The 6,000-nt window shown below is 38.3% G+C and overlaps 1 protein-coding gene across 2 annotated transcripts in view; it reads left to right on the top strand.

Annotated features, from left to right (window-relative positions):
• Window positions 1-514: 514 nt before the first annotated feature.
• Window positions 515-6,000, top strand: part of LOC140148932 (cysteine-rich with EGF-like domain protein 2) — a 44,754-nt gene continuing 39,268 nt past the window's right edge. For both annotated transcript variants that reach the window (XR_011858538.1, XM_072171043.1), the window contains exon 1: window positions 515-634. The gene's annotated coding sequence lies outside the window, so the exon portion shown is untranslated. The remainder of the gene's footprint in view (window positions 635-6,000) is intronic.

Here is a 6,000-nt window from a genome sequence, read left to right as displayed (position 1 = left end):
AATCAGCAGTTTTTCTTAGAGGATGTAATAAATAATGAAAAGGATTATTGATTACAAAAAATGCAATTTTTTTTAAAATTGCAATTTTAATAAAAACAAATTCAATTCTTTTCTCTGTTACAAAATTTAATGATGATTTTAGAACTTATAGAAGTATTATACCGGTGTCTGTTTTGAGATCTTTCATCAAAAATATTAGCCATAGGCCTATAGGGCCTAAATGAAAGTTTTGACAATAATGAAATTTTCTAAAACAATGAATAATGAAATCATGACCTATATTTCACTGAAAAAATTGTAACGGGGAATACTATAAATCATTTTATTTCATTAGCCTCACAGATCAAGAGTGCATATGCCACCAATTAGGCCTATCTGTGATGCTACTGATGCCACCTGCCTGCTACAGAAAAACAAACTGCATAGCCCCATCATTCATGTCATTTGGGAAAATGTTTGCAGCTGCGCACTAATCTTATGTGGCGAAATTTGATTGGATGAAAAAATATCCAAGATGTCAGCGCCCATAAGCAGTGTAAATTGCTTTGTTGACGTGTAGAAGTAAGAAGAGGAGAGTATTAAATCTACGTCAGGGAGTGTGGTGGAAACTAGCTAGGTCTTATTTAGGAATTAGGTAAGTTTTAGAGTCTTAAAAACGAACGATCTCAAGGTTATTAAGCTTCTGTAGTCAGAGCATTAATTATAAAAGAGCAGAAAAGAAGATTCTCTTTTTGTGTGGCTGCACTGTCCCTGCATACATAGCATGAATGTCTCCAAAGGCAATGCAATTTTGTTCAGTGAAATTGTATAGTAAATTCACTGGGCATTTATCGATTTTTTCTGACCACCATCTACTGTTTAATACACACAAACATGACAAAGCAATGCAAACAACATTTCTAGGCGTTTCTTTACTTTAGGCGTTTTATTCTAATTTCTAGTTACATTCACTCGCATGCTCGGTCATGTTGGTCGGACATCCGGGAACATGTCATTGTCCCCCTCGTCCCCTTTGCACAAGCGCGCGCATAGCAACCAACTCGAGAAAGTGGAACTGCACATGCACACACAGGTTTTACAAGGCTATTTCCCCTTTGTGACGTCAGCAGTGTTCACAGTTTGCTCTCAAATAATAATCGGGTCCACTTTTTATGCTGTTTCTGTTTCTGTAGAGATACTACACAACACTCCCAAGTTGGAGCCAAACGTATAGGGTATGTGCGCATGCGGTTTGCTTCTTAGTCTTTACGTAGGTGTTGGATGGAGTACTGCTGCTTTAAAGCTAGCTGAATCTTGGATTTGAGTGTGTAAAAAATGGGGGTTCCGAAAAATGAGGAGGCGTGGGCCGGGGTTTTTAAGTCCCTCTGGACATGAATAAAAAAAATAACACAACGGAAGCAACAATATATGAGCTCAAAACAACTTTATATAATAAACCAACGAAATCACTTACGCTACTAAATATACTAAGGATCAAGCTGACGCTAACAACACTATGTCATTTTTATCATGTAATGTACCAATTTCACCACAGTTGTGTGAACACACACGGAAAGAATCGTGTCATGTCTGCATGTAACACACGGTTACGATGTAAATAAAGTGGTAAACATGGTATATGTCTGGTTAGCAGGTACGAATAATTCCGCGTGAATTGAGACGTCGGAGCCGGTCAAACACAGAGGACTAGCCTACATCCCGTATCCTACTATCACTCAAACAAGCAAATCTCATCACGAATTCACTCACCTTGCGATCCTACATCATCAGTTGAAACAAACATCTAAATTTCCAAAAACAACTTTGTCATTCCTCAAAACTACAAGTAACTTCATTAATAAAAAATTGAAATCCTACAAATTACAAAATGTACTATTACCCGTTATTGAACATTTTGTTCAACCAAAAGAACGCACGAGTCGAGTTCAGTTGACCAAAATGGTATCTCCTGCATCCTGGTCGCCTCAGATATGACGTCAGTATCACAATCGGTGGATCGGATTGGTTGAAATCAACGCCACGTTTTTGACCTTACAGGGGTCAGAGATATGCATATTCATACATGTATGAAAACAGCGATGCGGATATAGTATCATCACCGGGACTGAGAAATGCGACATTTTCGATGTTTGTACCGGGAATTTCAGACACGGAGACTCATGGAGATTTCGACAAATTCGTCCCAAAGGTAACCAAAGGGTTGGGGATCGCATTTGTAACTATCACTAAATGTTTCGAATTGGGGTCGGCTAAAAAGTAGACAGTTTCGGGACTGTAATTGGTGTAGATGTCACATTTTGAACAGTGAGCGATAAGTGACCAATTTGATGCTCAGCACAAGTGTTTATCTTTACTCAGGGTAAACATGGTAAGTGGTACAAGATAGCCAGGCTTGCAGGGTGAGTCATTTTTGTTCCCATTCTCACCAATGGGTGCAGTATGTGCAGGGTGAGTCATTTTTATTTGTTCCCATTCTCACCAATGGGTGCTCAAAAGGTATGAGTCCTGTTCAAGGTCAAGGGTCACCATCATGGATGAACCAGCCGGCATATATTGTGATATGGCTATGCATGAGTGAGTCCTGTTCACAGCGTCCACACATGTGAGTCCTCATTACGTCCGAAAATAATGAAAATACAACTAGTGAGCTACGCTCGTCTCAATTCTGGAAACACTAGGAATGACGACAACACCAGGACATGTCATCATGAAGAGTTCAGAAGATCCGCAGGACACACTAAAAATGAGGACAACAGTCCATTACCCAAGCAATCACGACGAGTTCCGAAGGTCGACAACAAAAATACATACATGTACTGCCGAACATTAACGAAGACCTGTCACGAAATTCATACTGCCGAACAGTGCCGAAGACCATTTTTCACTGATGTACTGGTATACACATGCATGCATATTATATGGAGTTTCCCCAATCAAATCCTCAGTCAAGAGGAGCATATTTAACCGGCAAATACTTCACTTTCAGATCCTCCAATTTTTACAATTCAGCTCCATGGAGACTTCTTCACCACTATAAGAAAACATAGAATACACTTAAGGATACGATACATATACAAGTGACTCAATTCTGAAGAAAAAAAGTTTCCACAGGCTTCGTTGGGATTCGAACCAGCGATTCAAAACTTCCTTTGATTACGCGTCTAGCGCTTTACCGCTCGGCCACGGTGGCAGTTGAGTGGAGGAGTGTAATGATAAATCATAAATCTCATATTCATAATGCCATCTTTAGCCTTTTGTTTACTAAAAAAGACGCTTTTGTAAAGATAGATTAGCCGCTTTATGCATAAAGACCACGAACGTTTGGGAAAGGTTTCAAACAAATAATAAAGACACTGATGTGATGATGAAATTATGTAAGTCCGGAAATATCTCATCGCAATGTTTTGTTTAGGTTTTAGGAATTTGACCTTAAAATTTACGACTTCATGACATTATCATTCAAATCAACAAAAGATATTTCAACAGTATATGGCCTCATTCTTTCTCTAGAATGTTTTGTACATGTATATAAAAATAGCTTCAACAATGGTTCGCTGCATAATGGTAAAAACAGCCTTGACCTAAAAAAGGCGAGAGGTACCATATTTACGGATTCAGGCTAAATTTAAAATTGATATAAAACGCTTGCTTTTTGATCGATTACAAAAATTAATTTTTATCATATAAAGAAATTGTGTCTGGCGTGAATTACACTACAGTTTTTATTCTTAGGGCTCTTTGACTTCTTCAAATATTTTTTTTAATGATAGAGTGAATCCCCTGGCCCTCTATAATTACGCACAAAAGATCAAGTCCCCTTAAGAAACAGCTGATCGATAACAATGCCAGGTTAATAATATGATTGCAGAAATGATGGATTTGACACCATGCGAAAAGATAAATAAACAAGAAAATTTGGAAAGCTCAAAACATGTCCTTTAGCAGCCCTATATCTGGAGATCATTAAGGTTTTTCAGGCAAACCACACAGAAAATGACCTAGTTTAATGATTGGCGGAGCTCTATACTTCTCCCTAAACACAGGCTTTTTTTAAAAATCATACCATACTGCAGCCACACTCACACAGTTCCTTAATTCGTTATCTAAATTAACCGTCAAAATTCTGTGCGAAAAAATACCCTATTTTGTCTTAATTACTCGGCCCAAATTTTGTTACAAGTGATTGGTTATGGTAATTTGTTCCAATCTGTTACAGTTCTTGGTAGATGAGAATTTATGACAGTTCTTATTGCTGGTTATAATTTGATAAGCTTCAGGGTGGGTATGCCACGATTGACGCAGGTTTGGCTTAAGTGAGTTTACCACCGGCAGAGCTACATGTACATGTAGGAGGCCCTGCCTAGCCTTATGAAGGATGACCAGTCTGTTCGCTGTTCTCCTGTTTTGGAGAGTATCCCATTCCAGTTCTTTTATGAGTTTTGTGATGCTTGTTGTTTTGTCATAAGTGTTGGTTGTGAATCTTGCTGCCCTTTTTTGGATCTTTTCTAATTTATTTATGTATTCTTTTTGATGGGGATCCCATACTGAGTTTGAGTACTCCAGTAAGGGTCTAACGAGCGACATATAAGCTGTCTGCTTCAATGGTTTGGGGCATGAGTACAGGTTGCGTCTGATGAAGCCGAGCGATCTATTCGCTGCGGATGTTGCTTTGTTGTCGATATGTGTTGACCATGAGAGGTTATTAGATATGGTTACACCAAGATAAGGATGTTGCTTTGTCTCCTCCAGTATGCGTTCTCCAAGTTTGTAGTTGAACATTTTGGGGTTTCTAACATGGGTAACTCTCATGATAAAACACTTTTTGACATTGAACGCCATTTGCCAATCGTTTTGCCACTTCTCAAGGGTATTCAGGTCATCCTGAAGAAGTGTGTGATCAAAGTCATTAACAATTTGGCGGTAGACGACACAGTCGTCTGCGAAGAGCCTGACTTCAGAGTTGAGATTGTTGGGTAAATCATTTAAACCAAAAATAATAATGGACCAAGCACCGTGCCCTGAGGGACGCCAGAAACAACCTCTGTCCAAGTCGAGTGTTCTCCACCGACAACGACCCTCTGCTGGACCCATTCAGATCCCATTTAGTTGAAATTTGCGGGTCCTAAACTGATTTTTGTGGGTCCAAATTGTACTTGTGTACGAAACTTCAGAAACACCCGGAAATGTATTTTCATTGCTGGCGCAAACGATAAATATTAAAGTATGCTGAATTCGGCACCCAAAATGTACCAAAGTCAAGTCAAATTACTGGGTAAAGGACGACTTGCCGCGATCGGCCGACTTTCTCATAAAGAACTACAATTACTACCTAATAACATGCACTACTTTAATCATCTAATTATTTGGTTATTTTGTTATATTTGCTCGGTTGAAATATACAACTACCTCAAAAACATGTTTTCGCGATGTCGCCAGGAATTGACCCTGTTTTGTTGACATTTTTATTGTAACATAATATTTGCACTATCCGAAATTTTTTTGTAATTGTATGTAATTTAGGCCAAGTAACAAAAATAACATGTATATCGTCCGGACTTTTTCAAAAATCGGTGAGGGAGGTCCTTATTATTTGTTATTGTGTTATTTTTTTACCATTCATTTCTGTGTAAAATTGCAATTGCAAAGTGTTTGTCAACACATCATCAAATCGGGGAGGCCCTAGATATTTTTGTTATTTCCCCAAAGCCCTACCCCTACATGTAGCTTGAAGAAAGTGTTTGCAATGTGTTTATAAATGATAACCAAGAACTTCTGAACATGTCTTTTCATCACAACAATTTCAGAAATAAAGTAAGGGAGCAAATAGGAAAAATAACAAAAATATTTGAAAATCTCCAAAAATCGGTGAGGGCAGGGACGATATACATGTTATTTTTGTTACTTGGCCTTATGAATGAAAAGTGAGCCGATTGAGCTGGGTTATCACACAATGGCGATCTATGATGATATTTTCTATTTCTTGGATGGGATTTTTCCCAG

This window comes from Amphiura filiformis, chromosome 3 (genome assembly GCF_039555335.1).
Source record: "Amphiura filiformis chromosome 3, Afil_fr2py, whole genome shotgun sequence".
Lineage (NCBI taxonomy): Eukaryota > Metazoa > Echinodermata > Ophiuroidea > Amphilepidida > Amphiuridae > Amphiura > Amphiura filiformis.
Note: the sequence above shows the minus strand (reverse complement) of the source record. Positions and strands in the feature narration are given on the sequence as shown.